General features: G+C 44.4%; 1 long non-coding RNA gene across 1 annotated transcript in view; it reads right to left on the bottom strand.

The window, feature by feature from the left end:
- Positions 1–530: 530 nt before the first annotated feature.
- The window catches only part of LOC125110923 (uncharacterized), a 64,245-nt gene continuing 38,427 nt past the window's right edge, over positions 531–26,348 (bottom strand). The window contains exons 3-5 of the long non-coding RNA XR_007130761.1: positions 19,221–19,265; positions 14,712–14,862; positions 531–1,256 (exon numbers count right to left, since the gene is read on the bottom strand). This is a non-coding gene — a long non-coding RNA (uncharacterized LOC125110923). The remainder of the gene's footprint in view (positions 1,257–14,711; positions 14,863–19,220; positions 19,266–26,348) is intronic.

Consider the following 26,348-nt stretch of genomic DNA (forward strand, 5'->3'; position numbering starts at 1 on the left):
GTTTGCAAGAAGTTGACATATACCCAAGGGTCCCTCTGGATCCGTATCTCCTCCCAGGTGAGGAGCCCTTGTGTCCTGGCCATGCTTGGGTTGGGGGTCCCCCACTTATCTGCACTCTTTCTCCTTCCCAACTTCCTACAGTGACACTCTGGCTCTTATTCCTTGTCACTTCACCCTTCAAAACTCAACTCAGTAAATACCACATAGTGGATTCTTAAACTCAACATAACAGAGAGGTCATGAACCACCGGTTTTTAAGCTCGACTTTTTGTCAGTGTCTCCTGGTGCGTGTTTCTTAAATACTTTTTTTTTTTTTTTGTCTTTTTGCCATTTTCTTGGGCCACTTTCCCGGCATATGGAGATTCCCAGGCTAGGGGTCTAATCGGAGCTGTAGCCGCTGGCCTACGCCACAGACACAGCAGTGCAGGATCTGAGCCACATCTGCGACCTACACCACAGCTCCCGGCTGTGGTTCAAAGGCCAGGGCACTGAGCAAAGGCCAGGGATCGAACCCGCAACCTCATGGTTCCCAGTCGGATTCGTTAACCAGGAACTCCTCAAATACATATTTGTTCTGGTTCATTTAGGAGTGTGTGGACACAAAACCTCCATTTCAAAAAGCTCTCCTTGTGCTTCCAATGATCAGCCTGGTTTCACAACCACTAACCTAACCAGGCTGCAGGGCAAGAGTCCCTTGCTTACCATCCCTGGCAGGCGATTATGCCGTCCACACTGGGATGCCTCCAGCCACGGGGCACTCACTACCTTCCACAAGCAGCCTGAGCTGAAACAGTTCTTAACGTTGAACTGAGCAGCATTTCCACCAAAACACTTTTGCTTCATTCTTCAAAATTCAACTCAGTAAACATCACATGTGGATTCCTAAACTCAAGGTGCCAGAGAGGTCATAAACCACTGGTTTCTAAGCCTGACTTTTTGTCAGTGTCTCTTGGTGAATTTGGTCTCAATTATGCCTTTTAGAGAGAGAGAAAAAAAAAAGTCATTTCTACTGCCCCTCCCCCAAACATTCGAAACATCAGCTGTTTCCTTCTCAGGATCTCTCTTGCCATTTCTGAGCACTTGATTCTGGCTGTCCACCTCTGAATAGGGCTGGAGTGAGTTCACAGTGACTTCAGATGTGGTTTTTATATTTTTTCTCGTGAGGACTTTACAGAGTAGGTATCTTCTCAGTGGTAGAAATGACCAAGGACCAGTTAAGGTAGGTGATCTGCCACGTTCCCACAGCCAAAAAGTACCTGAATTGAAATTTGAATGATCAGTCTGACTCCAAATCCTGCACTCTTAGCTAGCAGGTTATGTTCCTGATTTTTCCATTGTTTTTTAAATACAAGCAAATAGATGCTACATAAGTCTTAAACCGAAGCATATGAAAGTACTCTGCCCCCCAATTCCATTCCCTAGAGGCAGCCACTGTCAAATTTACAAAGTCCCTCTTACACAGGCCACTGAGAGCTGGATGTCACATTCACAGCAGAGGGGAACGCTGCATCCTTCGCTCTGGACACCATCTGAAATGACCACAGTGCTCCCTGAATGGTGAGATTGGAGCCATGAGTAGGTCTCTTGGCTCACTTTGCCCTCGAAGGCAAGAAAACCTTTAGTTTGGGTTCGTGTTAATAAAGTGCTGTCGATTCAGATTTCACTCATTTTTAAATCCTTGCTATTAGATTTCTTAGTCTTAAATGAAGACTAATATCATTATTTTTCTTATTGGTTGTGATCCATCATTCCAACTTAGAGAGATCCTTTAGCCTCCCAATTTGATCATCCATTAAATTATCTAGTTCAATGGCCTTCTCATATTTTAATAGCTATAATGTCTCTTTTTGTCCAAATCATTGATAAAATTTGTGTTGAAGACAGGCCCAAGGACAGAGTCCTTAAGTACCTGAAGGAGAATCAACCAATCAGTCAGTCAATTAATATTCCTGGGCTACAGTTATTCAACTCAAGGTGAACCCACCTAATTGTATTACCATTCGATCTTATGTATAAAGACACGAGAAATTTGGTCAAACACCTTTCTGTCCACAGCATTTTCCTGGTTAATTAATCCAGAAAGTCCATCCAAAAAGGGAAGTACATGACCTTATTCTCAGCAAACCCTATGTTAAGTTTCTGGTTATCACCCCCCTTTCCTCTTTAAGGTTCACCAGCCATCTCTTTTATAGCCTCTTCTAAAGTTTTGTTGTGGATAGGAGTGCCCTTTTTTGTTGGGCTCTGAGTGGCCCTGAAAGGGACTGGGTCCAGGCTGGACTGTGTCACAGTGGAGCTTGGAGGGCCAAGCAAGGCCAAGGCCAACAGGGGTGGAGAATGGAAGCGAGTCAGTGGTGAGCTGGGTGGGTTGGTTAAGGGCATAGGTGTCGGGCTGGGTAATGAGAGTGGAGGGTTGACTGGTGGTCAGTGAGGTGAACTGAAGAAGCCACCCTGAGGATGCTTCCATGGCAGGGAAAGACCAACAGTGGAACAAAGGCAGATGCTCCTTCAGGGAGCAAACCAGCTGGGCAGGAAAGGTTGAAGGCTAATGTCTGACTGAAACTGAGAAACCAAGAAAGCCAGAGGTCGGGGAGGTAAAGCCGATTTAAGCTAAGAGTGAGGGTTGGAGCTGCCTTCTCTGGCCTTGTAATGGGACTGCTTTATTCCCTGTCTCAGCCAGTGACACTAAGTACCCAGCTGTCCAAACCAGAAACCTAACCTAGAGTCCTGCAGCTGCCCAACCTCCCCAAGCCTGTCGTTTCCACCTCTAATATTTCCCGAAACTGCCTTTTCCTCTCCTCTGCCCTGTCACACCCACCTAGCCACGGTCAGCTCACTGTTCAGTAACCAGACTACTACCTGTCTGGTCCTCTTGCCTCCAGTATGGTTTTCTATTCAGTCTCCACACTGTGCATTCAGACCTATCCTGAAACACCAACATCACCATACCTCACCCCAGCTTAAAAGTCCTTCGGTGGCCTTCTATGACCTGCAGAATGAAATCAAGCCCCTTAGCATGAAATAGCTGCCCCTTCTTAGGGATGCCTCCCCTTCCATCCTCCTGTCTCACCTTAGATGCCTCAGATGCTCTGGTGGTCCATGCTCTGAGGCATCATCTTGTAGATGTGCTCTTTTATTCCACTGAACACACTGCATGTGTTGTCAGAAACGTTGGCCCCCACCTTACCCCATCCACCTGATTAACTACTCCCCCCGGGCATGTCTCCCAGACCGCCTGCTCCCCCCGCCCCGTTGTGAGGAATATGACCCTCTCTCTGTGTGCCCTTATCTCATTTCTTTCATGGGACATAGTTACTCTGTATTATCAGAACTAACTTATTTGCTTGTCTCTTCTCCATATTGTGAGCTTCTTGAGGGCCACAAAATACTTGGGATCCTTAGTGTTTAGCACAGGGCGTGGCACATGGAGGTGAACAAAAATTGTTTGTTGAGCCCAGTTGTTCAATATTAATGAGAGAACAGCCCGTTCTAAAGAGCAGCCCTTTGCATATATCCAGACAAAACTGTAATTCAAAAAGATACAAGCATCCCTGTGTTCACAGCAGCACTATGCACGATAGCTAAGACATGGGAACAACCTAACTGCCCACGGACCATGGAATAGATAAAGATGTGATACACACACACACACACACACACACACACACACACACACACACTGGAATACCAATCAGCCATTTGCAGCAGCATGGATGGATTTAGAGATTATCATACTAAGTCAGTCATAAAGAGAAAGACAAATATCATATGATATCACTTATATGTAGAATCTAAAATATGACACAAATGAACTTATCTATGAAACAGAAACAGTCACAGACATAGAGAAAGATTTGTGGTTGCCAAGGGGGAGGGGGTTGGGGGAAGGGAAGGATCAGGAGTTTGGGATTAGCTGAAGCAAACTGCTATGCACAGAAAGGATAAAAAACAAGGTACTGCTGTATAGCACAAGAAACTATATTCAATAACCTGTGATAAAAAAATAATGGAAAAAAATGAAAAAGAACATACATATGTGTATAAATGAATCGCTTTGCTATATAGTAGAAATTAATACAACATTATAAATCAACTATGCTTCAATAAAATACATTTTTAAAAAAAGATCAGCCCTTAAATGGTCTCTATCTTGAGGCATTATTTTCCCCTATCCAAGGCTCAGGCTGTTGGGCCATGCTACTTAAACTGGTGACAGAAAGGCATCGCTATTTATAGCTCATGAATGTAGGAGGTACAATACTAGGTCAGATCTCATAGTTCACAGAGAACTAAAACTCTGGGTGCTGGAATTCTTCAGTGTCTTTGATGGGGACAGGAGACATGCTGTTGTGACATGGCATCAAGCTTGGTGGCCAAAAGGGGATGATGAAGAGGTGGGCTTTGAGGATAGGAAGACTTATAGTTCCAGCCCATCAGAATGGATAACCTAGACAATGGGAAATAGGGCTAGAGAAGGGTTATTCTTCTTCTTTGAGTTTGGGGTATATACATGGAAAATTGGGTGAATTGGGCATCTTGGTGAATACCCAAACTAGGCAGCTGACATTGAGAGTTTCTCTAGAGAGACAGTTTGTTCAACTTAATCTTATAGGCAGAACTGATAAAACTGGTCTCTCAACAGGATGTTCATACTGGTAGTTACTCCTGTCACTGTGGCTTTAAGAGTTGGGGCTGACAGGAACTGGGGTAAATGTAGCAGCACAAATAGGGGACGTTCAAATGTGAGGAACAGCAATAGCCATTAGGTAGCAGTGAGCAGAAAGAAAAATTCACCTTTAATTTCTGCTTTGGAAAAACTGGGGTTATGGCACTGAAGCCACCTAACTGGAATGGAAGGATTTATAAAAATGAGATGTATTTCATATGCACATGCAGGCAGTTGTAGCCACTAAGGGGTCCTTGTAGGTATGAGAGAAAATGAGCTATGTTCCAAATGCATCAGCCAATATGAGGACCTGCAGTGAAAGGCTCTGCCCTAGCGAGCTGAGGGTAATACTAGTTACACCCAAGCCCAGTTATTGGGTTAAGTTCATGGGCATGTGGCAGAGACTAAATGAAGAATTGATCAAGGAAGACCCAGGAACACTCCTTGAATACATTCATATTTTGTAGGGTAATCTCCTTCTATAACTACTAGAAGGTCCAATTTACAAAACGTGATGGTGGGTGCAGGCACAGCCACCATATCTGGGTGTTGGGGGTTGGATAGAAAGTGTACCCTGTGGTTGGCACAGTGGCCAAGCAGTGGCTGTGGGCTGTGCATTTTGCTGCTGCTCTCTGTGGAGAGATTCAAGGCTGCACTGTGGCCAGCTTCTGGGCATTCTTGCACGTGGAGACTGCTGCCTTGCTCAGGGTCAGGTCATCAGTCCTGTGGGCCAGAATGGAAAACCTGCAGGTCCAGATGCTCTGGATGCTCTGTGTTGACGCTGAATCAACAGATTTGGTGCTTAGCCTCTCAGACTCTGCCAATGCTTGCGTTTGCAGTGATCTATGCAGAGTATGATGAAACACCCTATCCCTGATCCCTTTAGATGGGATCAACAGGATCAAAATACGACCTGGATGGCCAAGTTCTCCTTTTCCCCAGACAGTCTAGATCTACCCTGTCCAGTATGGCAGCCAGCAACCACCTGCGACTATTTATATTACATTTAAATTGACTAATCAAAATAAGGAATTCATTTGCTTAGTCACATTAGCTACATTTCAAGTGTTCAGTAATTACAAGTAGCTAGTGGCTACTGCATTGAGCAGTGCTGATTACAAAAGGTTTCCATGATTGAAGAAAGCTCTGTTGGACAGCTCTGGTCTCGGTCTCTCTTAAGAAGCATATGTGTAGAATTGTGTTCCTGCAGGGTCAGAATGCTGGTGGTTTTCAGAACAGAGGTTTAACTGTGATGACACAGGGGCCTGCCTTCGCCCAAGAAAAATTTCCAAGAGTCAGAACAGAGGCAAATCATTTCTTTAGGTCTTCAAAGATCCAGTGGGTGACATTTGAAAGGCATAAAGTTGGGGTAGCCAGGGCTTTTCTGTGGGAGAACCTCAAAATATAACCACTGATGACCTGAGCTGAAGGGAGAAGTTGTGTTGGAGATAATATTGATCCACCTGGATGTCATGCTTGAAGTTGAGAGGGCCCAGAAATTTGATGTCCAAAATAATTTTACTTGTACAGTTTTGTATTTAACCTGTAAATCCAGAGGCATGTGAAGCCCTTCTGGATAAGGGATGAAAAATTAACATTTACTTGAGAGCTTTTCCCTAAAAAATCATGCACTGCTGTGCTCCAGATAATGTTCCTTCTCATATTGAAGGCTTCAGCAAATACACTGACAACTAACTTGTTCTGTGATGCTGCTGCATCGAACACATGATAGATGGTCCTTCAAGAGAGAGAATACCAACCTTATAAAGTGTATTTCACAAATCCTGAGAGACGCTTAAAGTGTGGATGGCATTAACATTACCCTTTTCCTTTGTAGCAGGCAGAATAGTGGCCCCGCAGGTATGTTTGCGTCCTAATCCCTAGAGTCTGCAAATATGTCACTTGCCTTTGAAAAAGGGAATATGCAGATGTCATTAAGGGTTGAGAGATGGGGATATTATCTTGGATCATCTGGGTGGGCCCAATGTAATTACACAAATCCTCCAAGTGGTGACCTTTTTCCAGTTGTGATCACAGGAAGAAATGTGACCAACACAAGAAGGGTTGGAGAGATGTAATGTGGCTTTGAAGATAAAGGAAAGGGCCACGAGCCAAGGAATATAGAAAGCCTCTAGAAGCTGGAAAAGGCAAGGAAATAGATGTTTCTGTAGAGATGCTGGAAAATATACAGCCCTCCCCACACCTTGATTTTAAACTCCTGACCTACAAAAGTCTAAGATAGTAACTTTGTCTTGAATTTGCTATTTGTGGTCATTGTTAACAGTTGCAATAGGAAACGAATCATTTTTCATAGACTAGAGGATTATTAAATAACTTATTTGAAAACTATACCTGTTAAGAGGATAGAAGAGTCATGCTCACTAATCAACACATTCTTCGCTTGTGGACAGTTCTATATGAAGCCAAATTTTAATAAAATTATTTCTTGGTGAGCATAAGAAGCTTGCTTAGTAATTAGGCTGAGTCTACGTAACTTGAAAATGTAATCTGGTATAGAACATGAATGTGAAGAACTGGCCTGGCGAACTGGGCAGCAGTCATGCAGGACTGTGGCATCAAAAGCCTTCTAGCACTTCACAGCCTTAGTTCTCAGGTTTTATTTTTCCAAAAAGAGGACCAAAGAAAATGGATGGAAAAGAAGTCACTGTGAAAAACTTGGTCTTGATGAACTCTTTGTGGGGGCAGCAGGTAGGTACCACGGAATCTGTACCCCAGTGTACACCAGTGTCAGGCTGGTTCTAATGCTCATCATGGGCAAAGAGGTCAGGATCACAGGTTCTGAGGACTCACTTCAATTCTCAACTCTGGAATACAAAATCATTAATGGCCTTACGCTTATGGCGTTAGCCTTGCCTGAGATGAGAATGCCCCTGAGCCTTCCCAGGCTCTCCAAAGTCCCTCAGCAGACCATTGCTGGGACTCTGGGAGATGGAGCTCAGTTGATGATCTCTTTCCTTGCATAGTACCTGCTCGACTCCCAGAAGACACTGCTTCACCCTCGCAGAGAAACGATGTAATAGCTGCCACAAAGGACTCTGGAGTCTGCCCGCCAATTCTACTCCCACTGGCTGGCTAACCATTTGCCTACTTTTCCCCATGTAATAACAGATTTATTATGAACCTGATGTCACATACAAAGTTACAATGACCATTGGACTTAACATGAATGCATTTAAAAGTTAAAGTATCATATTATAGAAGCGAATTATACCAAATTTCCAGAAGGTATTTAAACGGGTAACAGATATTGCAACACATCTTTGGATGGACAGAATAACAGCATTGCTGAGGCTGGCTCCCAGACAAGTATGGACCATCTGAGCCCATGTCTTAGGGAAGAGAGAAAATCATGATACTGGCACTGTAAAGGCAATAGTTCATGAATAGTTGTTCCTCATGACAATGCCAAAATTGGGCATACTTTTTCACTTCGTGAGGAAGCCAGTGATTGCTGCCCTTATTCTGTTCCTTGAGAGCTACCACTCAAGGTTGTGACATTATACCCATTCATTCCAAAAGGCACCAGGGGAATTCCTGCTGTGGTTCAGCAGGTTAAGAACCAACAAAGTGTCCGTGAGGATGCAGGTTCAATCCCTGGCCTCGCCCAGTGGGTTAAGGATCTGGTGCTGCTGCAAGCTGCAGAGTAGATAGGTTGCAGATATGGCTCAGACCTGGTGTTGCTGGGGCTGTGGCTGTGGCAGGCAACTGCAGCTCCAATTCCACGCCTAGCCTAGAACTTCCATATGCCAAAGGTGCAGCCATTATGGAGGGGGAAAAAAAAAAGAAGGCACTAGAGATGGGAATATAAGCTTCTTAACAAAGCAAAGCACCTCAAATTCACAGATGGTATCCCACATCGATCTGTGATTGATCTAGATAATATGACAGCAGCACTTCCTGGAAGTGAAGAAGACTTGGTCTCCTCCAGTTGCAGCAGACGGGGCCATGGGTTGTTCCCCTTCATTGCTTAAACTGCTGTGACTGGAGCCTTGAACCAGGACAAAGCCCTGATTCCAGCTCCCGGGCTGGGCTGGGCTGGGCAGGGCAGGGCTGGGTATACAGGTGGAAGACAAGGATAGAATCAAAGCTGGAGGTGGGAGTAGTGCTGGGTAAGAGGCTGGCCAGCTGAGAATGAGGTTGGCAAGCACTTGGTCAGCAGCAGGGGTTAAGACTGAGGGCTAGGCTGAGAGGAGGTCAAGGGTCCTGGCAACAATACAGTTGGGATAAAGAGAGAAGCATGCAAACAAAGTCAGGCCAGAAAGGTCTGGGATGAAGCTGAAGCCAGGTGAGTGCACAGCAGGTAAGTGGAGATCGGAGATCGCAGTGGGAGGCAGTGAGCAGCCATGGTCAAGAGCACAGGTTTTTCATCCACGTGCAAGACTTGAGCTTAATCCTGTCCTGCCAATTGTTCACAATGTGATCTGGGTCGATTTACTTAAACCTGCCCCAGTTAAATCATCTCTAAAATCTGAATAATAATTACATGTATCCTGTAGGTGGTTTTAAGAATCAGAAATAATGCATATGAGGTACCTCACATGTTTTTTTTTTTTAAATGGATTCATAGGTATATTCTGCAGGGTCTAAATATTCTCTACAAAATTTTGATTTTCTGTTCTTACATTTTTAATTTTTTGAAGATAGATGTTATTTTTCACAGTTGTTTTAGCTTGAGAGCAAAACTGAGCAGAAAATCCAGAGTTCCGGTGTGCCCCAAAGCCCACATGGGCAGAGCCTCCCTCATCATCAACATCCCCCCACAGAGTGTACATTTGTTACAATCAATGAACCCACATCGATACATCACTATCCCCCAAAGTCCATAGGTTACACTGTGCTTTACTTTGGTGTTATACATTCCATGGGTTTGTACAAATGTATAGTGACATGTATCCACCATTATAATATCATACAGAGTGGTTACACTACTCTAAAAGTCCTCTGTGCTCTGTGTATTTATCCCTCCTTACCCTCCTCTGTAGCCACGGAGCATCTTTTCTTTTTAGGGCTGCACCTGTGGCATATGGAGGTTCCCAGGCTAGGGGTCTAATTGGAGCTACAGCTGCCAGTCTACACCACAGCCACAGCAATGCCAGATCCGAGCCACGTCTGCGACCTACACCACAGCTCACGGCTATGCCAGATCCTTAACCCATTGAGCGAGACCAGGGATTGAACCCACAACCTCAGGGTTCCTAGTCGGATTCGTTTCCACTGCGCTATGATGGGAACTCCAACAGAGCATCTTTTTACTGTCTCTAGTTTTGTCTTTTCCAGAATATCATATAGTTGGAATCACACAGTGTATAGCCTTTTCAGATTGGCTTCTTTTACTTAGTAATATGCAGTTAAGGTTCCTCCAAACTTTTTCATGTCTTCAGAGCTTATTCTGCTTTAGTGTTAAATGATATCCCATTGTCTAGATGTACCATCCGTCTAGTTTATTTATCCATCCATCTACCAGCTCTTAGCTTTTAATCCAGTGCTTTTCCAATGGAGGTCTTTGGATCTCTGTCTGGGCTGAATGCTGAACATGTATTCTTGAAGACTCAAGAATCTTAGAATTTGAGACACACTAGCCTAGCATATAGTAGGTGCTCAATAAATGTCAATGATTAATGACATTTAATTATTACTCATATAAGAGAAGCTAAAAATGCAGGAAAGCAGGGCTGGGCCAGGATCTATATCCATAGGATTTATCCCAAGAGGAGAGTCTTGTCAGCTGGATTTGAAGTTGCAGCTGCTTTTTGGAGGGCTTCCTGGACCACTGCCTGGGGCTGCCCAGTCTTCAAGGGACACATCCCTGGGACAGATACTGGACAGTGCTGTGACCTCATAGTCTCTAACAGCCCCATTTTGGAAACTTGGAGCATTTTCTCCTCTTGGGTTTTCTGGCAATGTTCCCTTCCTCCGTGATTTTTCAAAGATGACAGTGTGATTCCTCAATTATCTCTCAAAGTCTTTCTGTTCCCAGGGCTCTGATTCATGGGGCCTGGAGACCTGAACTCATTTAGAGCAGCTCAGGGCTCCCTCGCTGCCTCTTCATCCATCTTCAGCTACTGTTCCCCCTTAACCACCTGTGTTCCATTTCACTGGTGGCAAATATTCTGCTTCCAGATGGAAAGGGCAGAAGTCAGACCCTAGGTGGGCCCTCCCATCATCTGCTTCCCCTGCTGCTGCAGGATGTTGCCTTTCTTGTTCATCTTCATGCCCCACACATGGTTTTCTGAGGTCCACTTTTTGTTCTCTGGGCATCTCAAAGGCCAGAGCTGTAACAGCAGCACCATAGCCTCTGTGTCCTGTTATTATCTGCTCGCTCTCTGCCTCTTTGAAATGTTTGCTGCTGACACAAAGGGGATATTAGGTCCCTCCTTGATATTCACTGAGATTATGCCTTATTATATTCTCAGAATTTCATTTTTAGAGCCCTCTGTATTTCCAATTGTATTTCCCTTTCACTTGGGATTCTCAAACCTGGCTTTATGGTGGAAAGTCTGAAGCAACCTTTAAAAAGCACTGATGCTTGGCCCCAACACAGACTAATTGAACCAAATCTCTGGGGTAGGATGCAAACAAGGTTTTGTTTTGTTTTTTAGGTTACCCAGATACTAATTTTTTAAAAGTGTTAAAATGTATTTCATTAAAATTAAAAATTTCTAGATTTAATCTCTTGGGATAGAACAGGATGGAAGATGATATGAGAAAAAGAATGCATATCTATGTATCTATCTATCTACATATATGACTGGGTCACTATGCTGTATAGCAGAAAATTGACACAACACTATCAATCAACTATACTTTAATTAAAAAAAAAGAAAAATGTTTTGCTTCCCCTCCCCTGCAAATTAAAAATTTCTGCCCATTAAAAGACAAAGGCACCATCTCACATCAGTCAGAATGGCTATCATTAAGTCTACAAATAATGAATATTGGAGAGGGTGTGGAAAAAAGGGAACCCTCCTACACTGACGGTAGGAATGTAAATTGGTACAACTACTGTGGAAAACAGAATGGAGGTACCTCATAAAACTAAATATAGAACTACCATATGACTCAGCAATCCTACTCTTGGGCATACATCCAGTCAAAACTTTCATTCAAAAAGATACATGCATCCATATGTTCACTGCGGCACTATTCGCAATAGCCAAGACATGGAAACAACCTGAATCTCCATCGACAGAAGAGTGGATTAAGATGTGGTACATATACATTATGGAATACTACTCAGCCATAATAAAGATGAAAATAATGCCATTTCTAGCAACAGGGTGGAACTAGAGACTCATACTTAGTGAAGTAAGTCAGAAAGAGAAAGACAAATACCATGTGATATCACTTATATCTGAAGTCTAATATATGGTACAAATGGACCTATCTACAGAAAAGAAACAAGCTCATGGACATGGAGAACACACGTGTGGTGGCAAAGGGGGAGGGGGAGGGACTGGAAGTTTGGAGTTAGTAGGTGCAAACTATAGCATTTGGAGTGGATAAGCAATGAGATCCTGCACAGCACAGGGAACTGTATCTAGTTACTTGCAGAGGGTTTCTTGCCCTTTTTGGAGGTTTAAGTTCTGCCAGTATTCAGTAGATGTTCTGTGCAAATTGTTCTACATGTAGATGTGGTTTTTTGATGTGTTTGTAGGAGAAGGTCAGTGCGACACCTTACTCTTCTGCCATCTTGATCCTCTCCCCTCTATCTAGTCACTTGTGATGGAACTTGATGGAGGATAATGTGAGAAAAAGAATGTATATGTATGCATGACTGGGTCACTTTTCTGTACAGCAGAAATTGACAGAACATTGTAAGTCAACTACAATAAAAAATTTAAACAATAAAAAATATATAAAACTTTTAAAAATGCTTAAAAGAGCTAATACAAAGAAGAAGTCAATCATGGACGGGGAGAAAATATTTGCCACACATGTATCTGACAAAGTACTTGTATCAGGCATATTTTAGCAATTTCTACAACTCAGTAATAAAAAACACAAAGAGCCCAAGTGAAAAACTGGCCAAATCCTTGACTAAGCACTTCACGGAGGAAAAATATAAACAGCCAATAAATGCATGAAGAAGTGTTCAACATCATTAGCCACCAGGGAAATGGAAATTAAAACCAAAATGAGATACCCACTAATGGCCAAAATTAAAAGAATACTGACAACTGCAGAGCAACTATAACTCTCATCCATTTCTGCTGGGAAAAGAAAATAATGTGACCACTTTAGAGATTGCTCTGGCAGGTTCCCATTGAGAGAAGCATACAGATACCTAATGACAACACCACTGCTTCAAGGATTTCATCTAATAAAAATGAAAACACATGTACATGGAGTTCCCATCGTGGTGCAGTGGAAATGAATCTGACTAGGAACCATGAGATTGCGGGTTCAATCCCTGACCTCGCTCAGTGGATTAGGGATCTGGTGTTGCTGTGAGTCGTGGTGTAGGTCTCAGACACAGCTCTGATCTGGCATTGCTGTGGCTGTGGCATAGGCCAGCAGCCGTAGCTCCGATGCCCTAGCCTGGGAACCTCCATATGCCAAGGGTGTGGCCCTAAAAAGACAAAAGACAAAAAGAAAAAAAAAGAAAGAAAGAAAACACATGTACAAGAAAAGACTTAATAGTTTCATTAACAATAGCTCCAAACTGGAGACAATCCAAATGTCCCTCAACTACAGAATGAAAGAACACATTGCGGTATGTCCACACAATAGACCCCAGGAACAGAAAAGGAGAAAACTACTGAGTCACGTGACCACATCAATGGCCCTCAAAATCATGATGCCAAGTGAGTCCATGCACACCCAAAGGGCCCACTCTATGACTGCATTTATGTGAGATTCTAGAAGAGGCAAAAGTAAGATATGGAGACAGGGTCTGAACAGTGGTTGCCTCAAGGAACAGGGGTTCTGGGAAGCTCGCAAGAGTTTGTCCTGGGGTGGTTGTCCTTTATCTTGACAGCAATGTACATTACAGATCGTATGCATCTGTCCAAATTCATTTTCAAAGTGGGGCCTTAAATGTGGTACATTCATATCTGTATACTCAAGTTATATAAATTATACCTCAATCAGGAAAATTCAATGAACAAAAGTTCCCCAGATGATTTTACTGCACAGGAAGGGTTGAGCGTCAATGCCATGGGGCCTCAGTTCATAAAACGTCTTCTGTCTTTTCTCTGCAGTTTGAAAACCTGCTTTCCTAACCTCCAGGCTCCTTGTCTGCCAGCTCCCTGCATCCCACTCTCCGGTAACATCTCCCAGAACATTGGAAGAATCTCACCTGAGATGTCTCTCATTTCCTGCTCACCACCTACATGTCCTTATTGATCAAAATAAATCTAAAACACAGGGTCTCCCTGCTGAGTAAGAAACTGTCAGGAGGATAAGTGGAAAGGTGACCCCTGCTTTTCCTGTGGGCAACTGAGACTGGTAGTAGAGGTCTGGGTACTTCAGCTCTCTGGCCTTGCTCTTATATCTGTACGCAAAGGTTCGTGTTAAGTGTGGGAGAGCATCTTTCATCCACTTCATTGGATGAGCATCTCTTCACTCCTAGACTTGCTGACTTGGGTGTAGCTGAGTATGTTCTTATTATGCTCTGTATCTCCTTTTGTGAGATATATGTTTTTTGAATTAAACATAGTTTTAAAAATTACTATTTCCATTCTCAACTCTCTCCCACCAAGACCCAGGAATATCTAGGAGGATGTTTTCACCATGATGTGTCTATATTTTCGGGCTCCTTATTGCTCATCTCCTGTGCTTTGCTATATTTTCTTAACTCTGGGAGATGCTGAGATCTGATTTAGGTTACTTCTTGAGCTTATGTCAAACAGCCGTGAGCAATACAGAAGTAATAGATCATCTACTCATAGCTGTAATGTTTCAGGACAGAGCCAATCACTAAAAAGTAAGCCACCAAGTGATTCGGAAGACACAAAACTGGTGTCACATAATCCGTACACTTTCTTCCAAAGTGAGTCCCCTAGATTCTCACCCAGCTTCCTCTTACCTCAGACACAGGTGTAACAGTCTTCAGATACCAGTTAGAAGCACCAAGTCTGAAGCAGAAGAAACGTGGTTCTTACTGTCACGTGCATGGATGGCTGTAAAAAGATACAGCTGGCAGGAAAGAAGACAATGCCTTCAACCTTCACCTTATCCTATTAAAATAAAAAAGAGGTTATTACAAAATATTGAAGATAACCTGAAAAAAATACACATATAACGAAATCACTTGGCGGTACCTCTGAAACCAACACACTATTGTAAATCAACTATACTTCCATTTAAAACAATGTGTTTAAAAGATGGAAAAATCAAGTGTCCTTTTGGCTTAGGAGCATGTCTGTAAAGTAATTCTCAGTCTCTGGAGGTCTGATCATATCTGAGATCAACACAAAACTGTCCTTGATGTCAGGCCTCGAAGTCATCAAGAAATGGCTAAACGTTCCCTGCACTTCCCTCCTTAAGGAGGCACAGGCATGTGTGATATGGTTTAGAAAGGTTTCTATCAAATCGGGTGGGAATAAAGTTTTTTTTTTTTTCTTTATAGGACCACACCCATGGCATATGGAGGTTCCAAGGCTAGGGGTGGAATTGGAGCTGTAGCTGCCAGCCAACCCCACAGCCGCAGCAACGCCAGATCAGAGCTGCATTTGCAGCTTACACCACAGCTCATGGCAACTCAGGATCCTTAACCCTCTGAGGGATGGAACCCAAGTCCTCATGGTTACTAGTTGGGTTCTTACCTCTGAGCCACAGCGGGACTCCAAGGAATAAATGTTTTGAGAGTCCAACTGAACAAGTTTCAGGAGCCCAAACCTTGCCTCTCTCTGGGCGCAGCGCCCTCTGTGGTGGCTCTGACTTGATCACGTGACACTGCCCAGGAGGTGGTGGTGGAGGACCAGGCTCATAACCAGCCCTGCCCCCCCTTCTGGGCATCAGATAGGGAAGTCCACCCCTTGAAACTGCAGCCCTGGGGCAGATCACTGAGCATCTAATCTGCCATTTTCACTGTCGACGCAGGACCTGCCGCCCTTCTTCCTCAAAGGCCTCCCTGCCATCCCTGCCTCCTCCTACCTCCGAATCCACAAGACTGATTATCTCTGGATGGAGTCTTCTCTCTACGAATGCATCTGAGAGCCATCTATTTTTTTTTAATGTATTTTATTTTTAATTTATTACTCAATGAATTTTATTACACTTATAGTTGTACAATGATTATCACAACCCAATTTTATAGCATTTCCATCCCAAACCCCCAGCCCCTCCTCCCTCCCCCCATGAGAGTCATCTATGGATCCCAGGAATCTGAAATAAAAGGAAGCCATACACACAGAAGTTCTTCAGATGATATGACAAGGACGCTTGGCATTTGTTTAAATGAATCCTTCGGGGTGGGGGAAGGAAAGCCATGGGTGAAACAAGATGGTTACTGACAACTGCTGGGGTTGGACATCAGGGGAGCGAGTCATATGCTATGCCTTCTCTTTGTGTATATTAGAAAATGCCCATTAACAAAGTTAGGAAAGAGGAGTTCCTGCTGTGGCACAATGGGATCCACGGCTTCTTGGGAGTGATGGGACGCAGGTTCAATCCCCCGCCTGGCACAGTGGGTTAAGGATCTGGTGTTGCCACAGCTGCAGATTAGGCTGTGACTGTGGCCTGGATAGAATCCCTGGCCCAGGCACTCCATATGCCAGGGCGGCCAAAAAAAAAAAAAGAAAGAAAGAAAAAAAATTGCAAAAGGAAACAGGAGATATTGTAAACCTAACGATAAGTGTTTAGTCTCATTTTCATGTGACGCTGGAGAGGGAGCATGCATTTACTTTACCATTAGCCTGAAATCACTCAAAATTTTTCCTCAGTAACTTCATCCAGGAAACAGAATATCTGGGAGTTGTTTTTTTTGTTGTTGTTGTTGTTTTAGGAAGAAGAAAAAAAAGAATCTCCCAAGTATGTCTGCCTCCTGTTGTCCAATATACATACATCATGTGCAGATTACTGAGAGCAGCTTTAAAATGTCAACATCAAGGAAAACTCCGCAGAGCCAGAGACAAAAGCCAAGGTGAGGTGCTTCTTTACCTTTGAAGAGTTCTGGCCCTCAGGCCCACGCCTGCAATGCGGCTCTAGAATCAGGGTGTCAGAGAGCAAAGAGACCAAGATTGCACATATGAATTCTGTGCCTCTGGGGACTTGAATCTTCAGAAACGTGACTCTCTTGTTAAGAAATTATTCCCCTTCTCCTCCATTGGCTCAACGTCTCTTCCCTCTTTCCTTCCATCCATTTCCTTCTCTTCCTTCCTTCCTTCCTCCCCGCCCTCCCTCCTTTTCTTCCCTCCTTCCGTCCTTTCTACCTGCCTCCCCTTCTTTCCTTTAAACCACTGCTACCACCACAAAACCCCACAGCATGTTCACGTGAGACGTCACAGAGTTGTTGCAATGATTAAGATAATGTGAAAGGGGGAAATTTTAAATTAATTAGAATCATAATCACCATAATCACAACAATGCTTTGACATGGATACTTTCAAACATATAAATGTTTTTTTGATGAATATCCTGAACCCCTTGTACCTATCACTCAGCTTCAATCCTTTTTTAAACCAGGCCAATCTCCTTTTATCTTCCCCCACCCCACCCCAGATTGCTTTAAAACAAGTTCAAGGAATCATAAAGTTTTAACTACAAATACTTAAGCAGTGCCTCTAAGAGACAAGGTCTATCTTTAAAAAAAAAAAAAAAGTCACAATATCCTCATCACATATCAAAATAATAATTTGTTAATATTATAAAATAGTCAGGCACTGATTATCTCATGATTTCCCTGTGTTCTTTTTATTTTTCTTTTTTAGGGTCAGACCCACAGCATATGGAGGTTCCCAGGCTAGGGGTCAAATTGAGCTGCTTGTAGCTGCTGGCCTACACCACAGCCAGAGCAACACCAGATCTGAGCCATGTCTTCAGCCTACACCACAGCTTACGGCAATGCCGGATCCTTAACCCACTGAGCGAGACCAGGGATCGAACCTGTGTCCTCATGGACACTAGTCGGGTTCGTTAACCACTGAGCCACGATGGGAACTCCCGATTTCGATTTCCTTGTGTTTCTGATTTGCTCACATAAGGATCCAAATAAGATCCACACGTTGTGTTCCACTGAAATGTCTCTTGTGTTTTCTCATCTATGGCCTTCCTTGCCCAAGTTGCACCTGGAGCCTCATCATCATTATTAGTATTACTGAAGACTTTACTTCCAAGACTGACAACTTCTTTGTATGACATCTCCCCACGATGAGGAGGCTGGGTCCCAAACTCTCCTGAGGCAACAGAAGAGAGGATAACTCTCCTGCAACAATGTCAAGTCTAGTCTCTGTTGACTTCACCAGAAACATCGGGCCAGGATTCATCATTAGCTCCATGGTGACTATCAGCTAGAATGTGTCGGGCCTCCCCTCTGTGCACCAGAATGAGCACAGACAGAACTTGGGAAACAGCCCTAGATGTGAAATTGGCTTCGCCTTTAAGTCCATGCCTTGTCTAATTAACTTCAGATTTTTCAGTTTCAGATTCCCTATATAGGAAAAATAACGTCTCTCTCACTGGGCTGCTGAGAGGCACCTGCCATGTTGAATGTATGTGCAATCACCACATGTTTCTTTTCCAGCGTAGGTTACAAAGGAGAATGTGTGCTGAAAATGACAAATTTTACAGAGTTTGTTTAGACCCACATGCAAATATGGCATTCACCAGTTTCATAGAAAACAGAGAAGGTTTTTCAAGTAAGCGTTGAGAAAGGACATGCAGGCAGAGGAAGGAACAGGAGGACAGGAAATGCTGCTCTCCTTCCCTCCTCCTTGCGCTCAGGAAATTCTTTCTAAAAGAAAGCATGACCTGTTTCAGCCTGAAACATTTGCTATTCTCTAGACTGTGCTGGCTTGGGAACATATTTCTTTTACCAAAAGATGAGTTCACAGTAAATGACTCAGAAACATATGGATGAAATTTCCCTTAAGCCACTCAAGGGATTAGAAATCAAGGGAAAGAGTGCTTTGGCAAAAGGCGCTTGGGGTTTTGCCAAATCTAAACCAACTGAGAAATAGTTAAAGACACAAGGCAGATCTCGAAGGCTGCCAAGTTTACCCATCTTAGTGGGACAGGGATTTATAATTAGAGCTGCTCAGAAAAGCACCGCCTCACGGGTGGCAAAGGACAAAAATGCCTTTGTCCTCAGCATCTCAACGTGGCTGCTGTCTCCCAGACAGGCCCCTTTACAAGGCACACACCGTCTTCATCACCAGCATCCTCAAAGCCACCTTCGCCAGCTGCTCGGTTCCTGCACTCTCTCCAGGCCTCTTTTGTTTGCGGGCCAGGTTGGATGCTTCTCACAGTCAACTCCCGCCTGAGGGAGAACAGATCCTGCCGGGGGTTCTTGAATGACAGCGAGGCGCCACCAGGGGAAAACACGACAAAGCAGATGCTTTCTCTGACGTACACTTTTTTGTCTTCTGTCTCTTACCTCTGTCGCCTTTCCGCATTTCTCAGCTTTTCCATGAGTTTTTCTCTGTAAAATGAAGGAAATAGATCAATCGTTTTCAAACTGTGCTGCCTGGAGCCTTTTGAAGGCATGGCTGGGCCCAGAGCAAACGGCTGAGGAGCTAGTGCATGGCGCTCTCTTCCAAAAGGAAGAGGGGGCTCCAGCTGAAGATCTGGGGAGGGCCAGGGCTCTAGGTCAAACAATCTGAAAATCAGGAGTCTGCACTCCTTCTGGCCAGGCAGTGCCAGGGGCATAGGCCATGCCCCCCAGTCTCCACTCACTACACCGAATAGCACCCTAGAGTTATTTTCTCCCCCAGCATTCGTCAGGGTGCTCTCATGTGCCAGGCACTGTGCTAAGCTCCGGGCAGCTCGCTGTGAACAAAACAGACCTGGCCCCTACCCTAACAGAGTTGACAGACTAGTTGGGGAGACGAACGAACATTAAGCATCAAATGAAGAGGTAAAGCGAAGTCAAGAGACTTACACCATGAAAGAAAGACGAGATCAAGCTTGCAGAGCAGGCCTGAGGGTGGAGGGGGCGTAGAGATTCTTCCTTTTCAAAGCATCTCCCCCACCAGCCTGGCTGGCCGCTTGCTGCTCTATGGACTAGCTGATTATTATTGTCATTGGAGTTTTCCATGAAAGATATGCCTCTGGAGGGCTTAGAAAAACACAGCAGAAGTGGCGGATGGATTGAGCTACTGTTACTGCAGAAGAGGACATCCTTGAGAGAGCAGGCTTTAGGTGGGTGAGAGTGGGAAGGTTTATAGCACAGCGGGCCTGGAAGGGTCTGAGAGGTTCCGAAGGGAGGGACCCAAAGGGCAAGGGAAGACCAGAACCATGACTCGCTTCACTTATCTCACTGTTGAATCAGGAACTCTCCTTAGGGAGCACGCGTCGTGGCTCAGCGGTTAACAAACACAACTAGGATCCATGAGGTTGCGGGTTCGATCCCTGGCCTCACTCAGTGGGTTAACGATCCGGCATTGCCATGAGCTGTGGTGTAGGTTGCACACACGACTTGGATCCCACGTTGCTATGGCTGTGGTGTAGGCCAGCAGCTGTAGCTCTGATTGGACCCCCAGCCTGGGAACCTTCACATGCTGCGGGTGGGGACCTAAAAAGACAAAACAAAACAAGACAAAACAAAACAAAACAAAACAAAACCCTCTCCTTAATTTCTTTCCCCTATTCCTCACTGAGTTTAATATGGCATACACAGTAAATATTAACTCATTACTCATTTTAATTCTTTTGCTATTCCTTTGCCTCTGTCTAGTTCTTACTCTTTGCACATTTTGTGAAAGGAAAGGGGATTTTTTAAAAATCCTGGAGACATTTCCATGATTCCTATGGTAGTTGTGGGGGATGTTCACCAGTCCCAGCCAGAGGTATACCTGACCTCTTACCTGGGAGCAGGGGTGGAACTAGGCAGAGGGAGACTGGTGTATTGGCTTCAAGAGTTAAGACTCCTGTGGGGCACTAGATGGCAACATTTCTCCAAATCTAAACTCAGCAAAGATGACGACCTGAAGGTCAACCCTCACAACTGCAAATCCCAACACATTCTATGAAACTCTGAACTTGCGGAGGTGAGAAGACTAAAGCCGCAAAGAGTGGGAGGGGGTTCATCTTACCAGTTCCTCTCTCAGGGCCTGTGGTCTATAGGAAATGCTCAGTGGTGGAGCTACTACTGATACCATCACCATCACTGTCGTTACTACCACCACCTCCACCATCACTACCATCACTGTCATCATCTCCACCACGATCACCACAATCACCACCACCATCACTACCGTCACTACTCTCACCACAACTACCACCATGATCACCTTCACCTCCATTATTATCACAACCACCATCGCTGCCATCACCACCACCACCACCATCACTACTCTCACCACAACTACCACCATCACCATCACTGTCATTACCACCACCACCACCACTGCCATCATTACCATCACTGTCATCATCGCCACCACAATCACCACCACCATCACTACCGTCACTACTCTCACCACAACTACCACCATGATCACCTTCACCTCCATTATTACCACAACCACCATCGCTGCCATCACCACCACCACCACCATCACTACTCTCACCACAACTACCACCATCACCATCACTGTCATTACCACCACCACCACCACTGCCATCATTACCATCACTGTCATCATCGCCACCACAATCACCACCACCATCACTACCGTCACTACTCTCACCACAACTACCACCATGATCACCTTCACCTCCATTATTACCACAACCACCATCTCTACCATCACCACCACAACTACCACCATCACCATCATTACCACCACCACCACCACTGCCATCATTACCATCACTGTCATCATCTCCACCACGATCACCACCATCATCACTACCATCACTACTATCACAACTACCACCATGATCACCATCACCTCCATTATTATCACAACCACCATCACTGCCATCATCACCACCACCATCACTACCCTCACCACAACTACCACCATCACCATCACTGTCATTACCACCACTGCCATCATCTCCACCATGATCACCACCACCATCAATACCATCACTACTATCACAACTACCACCATGATCACCATCACCTCCATTATTATCACAACCACCATCGCTGCCATCATCACCACCACCATCACTACCATCACTGTCATCATCTCCACCACGATCACCACAATCACCACCACCATCACTACCGTCACTACTCTCACCACAACTACCACCATGATCACCTTCACCTCCATTATTACCACAACCACCATCGCTGCCATCACCACCACCATCACTACCATCACCACAACTACCACCACTAACCCATCACCACCATCTCCATTACTACCACCATCACCACCACACATCACTTCCATCTCTACCATCACTACCACCACCATCATCACTACCATCACTGTTCTCACCACAACTACCAGCACTAACACCCTCACTACCACCACCACCACCACTATTATCACTGCCATCACCATCACTGTCAGTACCACCACCACCATAATTATGAAGTGAGTTACACATGTAGCTCTTTCTGTTGATGCTGAAAATTAAAAAACTTTATTCACGTCAATTCTAAGAGAAGGGCCCTAGTTAGAGATACATTTCTTTTTTCCTTGCCTGGTAAAGAAACCTAAGAGAATGGCTTTAAGGAAGAAAGATTTGTATTTGACATATTTCTTTTCTTTTTTTTTTTTTGGTAGATGGTTGCTTCTGATCTACTTAAGCAATATTTGAAAACAGAGTGTTCTTCTATGTGGACTGAAAATATCCTCCAGAGTTTTGTTTGCATTATCAATTCATTTAGCATACTCTTTCTGCTTAGCAACCACCCCCACCTCCCAGGCTCTGTTTTTTTTTTTTTAAGTAGCAACCTGCCACTGTATTTCAGTGTTTCTGTTGAGGTACACCAACTGACCCAAGAAGAATCAAAACATATCATTTGACGTAGAAACAGCACTTGCTGAATTCCTTATACAATTGGGCTGGTCAAATGAACTGTTTCTTAGAGACTAGAAATTAAAGCTAGGTGAGGGGGAGTTCCCGTCGTGGCGCAGTGGTTAACGAATCCGACTAGGAATCATGAGGTTGCGGGTTCGATCCCTGCCCTTGCTCAGTGGGTTAAGGATCCGGCGTTGCCGTGAGCTGTGGTGTAGGTTGCAGACGCGGCTCGGATCCCGCGTTGCTGTGGCTCTGGCGTAGGCCGGCAGCTACAGCTCCGATTCAACCCCTAGCCTGGGAACCTCCATATGCCGCAAGAGCGGCCCAAAGAAATAGCAAAAAAAAAAAGACCAAAAAAATAAAAATAAAAAAAATAAGGCTAGGTGAGCTTATATGAAAGATTGGGAATCCAGGTATTCAAGAGAGTGAGAATGGCAGGGGGAGGGGGGGGAGGCAGAGGAACAGGACCAAAAGTTGATGGGCGGCCGCTTGTTTTTCACCACCCCTTTTGTGCCTTAAAGCCCCGAAGCCCCATAGTTTCCACCTGACAGATGTCCATTCATGTGTTCAATCAACACATAATGATTAACTTCTAACATGCCCAGGTGGTTCCACACTCTAGGTTTAGAGCAGCCAGCAGGGTGTCTGCCCTCATGGTACTTATGCACTAAAGGAGGAGAAAAACAAAAACCAATAAAGAAACCACTTAATATAGCTCTGGTTTGATACATGCCAATAAGAAGAACAAGGCAGGATTTGGATGCAGTGACAAAGAGTGGTGCATGTGTGAGAGTGTAGGTGTGTTTGCACTGGCTGACTGAGTGAGAGTCAATGAAGAAAGTTGCTCAGAAGGGATGACATTTGAACAGACAGACCTGAATGAAATGGGAGGGGGTAATCAAGTGAGAGACCCTGGACTGAAAAGAAACCACACATCTCCATTATTACGAACGGCCTGGGCCATTGGGTCAGGGTGCATAGATCCCAGGTTCTTGCTGGCTGACAATAGCTACTAAAAGAAGGTCAAAGTGGAGTTCCCCTTGTGGAGCAGAAGAAACAAATCCAACTAGTATCCATGAGGATGTAGGTTCCATCCCTGGCCTTGCTCAGGGGGTTGGGGGTATATTTGTGATGCTTAATTGTTTTTTGCCATGACCACAGCACATGGAAGTTCCCAGGCCAAGGATCAAACCCATGCCACAGCTGTAGCCAGAGCCTCAACAGTGACAATGATAGGTTCTTAACCCACTGAGCCACCAGGGAACTCTGGTGATGGTTAATTTTGTGTGTCAACTTAGCTGGGCTACTGTGCCTCGCTTCTTGGTCAAACACCAGTCTAGATGTTACCACGAAGGTATTTTTAAGGTGTGGGTAACAATTAAATTAGTCAGCTTTGAGCAAAGCAGATTACTCTCTATAATGTGGGTGGGCCTCATCCAATCAGGTGAAGGCCTTCGAGCAAAGACTGAGATACACTATTGAGGAAGGGATTCTGACTGCAGACTATAACCTAGAGATTCTTCCTGAGTTTCCAGCCCTTGGATTCATCATCAGTTAACTCAAGAGTTGGAACAATAACTCTTATTTGAATCATTAGCCTGTCAGCCTGTCCTTCCAATTTTGAACTTGCTACTCCCCACAATCATGTGAGTCAATTCCTTAAAATAAATAAATCTCAATCTCTCTCTCTTTTCTAGCTATATGATCTGTGTATGTATGTAGTGTGTATGTGTGTATATATTTATGTACATATGTTTATATGTATGCATCTATCTATCTATCTAATCTCCTATTAATTCTGCTTCTCCAGAGAGTTGTGCCTAGTATAGATTTTGGTACTGGGAAGTGGGATCACAAATGCCTGAAAATGTGGAAGTGGCTTTGGAATTGGGCAAAGGTTGGTGCTGGACGAATTTGAAGTGCACCATAGAAAAAGCTTAGATTGCCTTAAAGAGACTGTTGGTAGAAATATTGACATTAAAAGAGATTCCAATGAGAGCTCAGAAGGGAAAGAGAAAAGCTGTAGAGAGAGTTTCCCTTCTCTTCAAAAATACATACTTCATTGCGAACACACTGTTGCTAGAAAAATGCATGTTAACGATGTTTCTGGTAAGGTCTAAGAGAGTTTTGGACACAGACACCGATACTCATTGAGGGAGAAGACAGCCTTCTACAAGCCAAGGAGAGGCCCAGATCAGAGCTCTTCCTCACAGTCCTCAGAAGAAATCGATGCTGCCAATGTCTAGATTTTGGATTGGACTTCCAGTCTCCAGAACTGGGTGACAGTAAATATCTGTCGTTGAAGCTGCCTGGTCTGTGGAGCTCTGTTACTGTACCACGTTAGCACGTGTTAGCCTTGGCGTGCTAACGTGGTGCTATAAGCCTCAGTGATTTCCTCTATTTGTCACCAGCCAGGTTCTCCGGGAGCAGGAGCCGAGACATTGTTTGGGGTGCAAAATATCTATTAGGGATCAAATCCTATGAAAGGAAGAGGAAGGATCCATCATCAGAAATGAATGCAAATGACATGAAACCAGTTAACATACTTGGCCAGCTGGTTCTGCTTTTATTTTTTATGCTTTTTATTTTTTGTCTTTTTTCCTTTTAGGGCCATGCCCACGGCATATAGAGGTTCCCAGGTTAGGGGTCTAATCAGAGCTACAGCTTCCAGCCTCCGCCAGAGCCACAGCAACGCCAGATCTGAGCCCTGTCTGCAACCTACACTGCAGCTCACGGCAACGCTGGATCCTTAACTCCTGAGCAAGGCCAGGAATCGAATCTGTAACTTCATGGTTCCTAGTCGGATTCGTTTCCACTGTACCACGATGGCAACTCCTAGTTCTGCTTTTAAGAAAAGGTCTGGAGTTCCTGCTGTGGCACACGCAGTGGGTTAAAATCCAACTGCAGTGGCTTGAGTGGCTGTGGAGGCATGGGTTTGATCCCCGGCCCAGCGTAGTGGGTTAAAGGATCTGTCATTGTCACAACTGCTGCACAGATCATAGCTGTGGCTTGGATTCAATCCCTGGCCCAGGAACTTCCATATGCTGTAGGTGTGGCCACTAAGAAAAGTCCAAAATAATTCAATAACAGAGTAGAGATGAACTTTAAGCGTCACTTACACTTACTACAGTTGTTTTCTCTTACTAGTTCTTCAAAAGTATGATGGAATTAAGCATTTATTTCCAAACTGATTGGGCTTTATAAGCTACAAATCAGAAGGAATTCTTAATGCTAATAGCTTAATATACTATGACTCTAATAAAATCAGTTATTATTATTTATTATTTAGAACTGATCCATTTGAACCTGCCTCAGAAGACTTTAAGGTCAATAAATTCTAAGATAAATAACTTTTTTTTTTGTCTTTTCTAGGGCCACTCCTGAGGCATATGGAGATTCCCAGGCTAGGGGTCTAATCAGAGTTGTAGCCACTGGCCTACGCCAGAGCCACAGCAATCCGGGATCCGTGCCGCATCCGTAACCTACACCACAGCTCATGGCAATGCCAGATCCTTAACCCATTGAGCGAGGCCAGGGATTGAACCCTCAACCTCATGGTTCCTAGTTGGATTCGCTAACCACTGAGCCACAACGGGAACTCCTAAGATAAATATTTTTTAAAGGAGGAGGAACGAGT

Source organism: Phacochoerus africanus, chromosome 11, assembly GCF_016906955.1.
Source record: "Phacochoerus africanus isolate WHEZ1 chromosome 11, ROS_Pafr_v1, whole genome shotgun sequence".
In the NCBI taxonomy this organism is placed as follows: domain Eukaryota; kingdom Metazoa; phylum Chordata; class Mammalia; order Artiodactyla; family Suidae; genus Phacochoerus; species Phacochoerus africanus.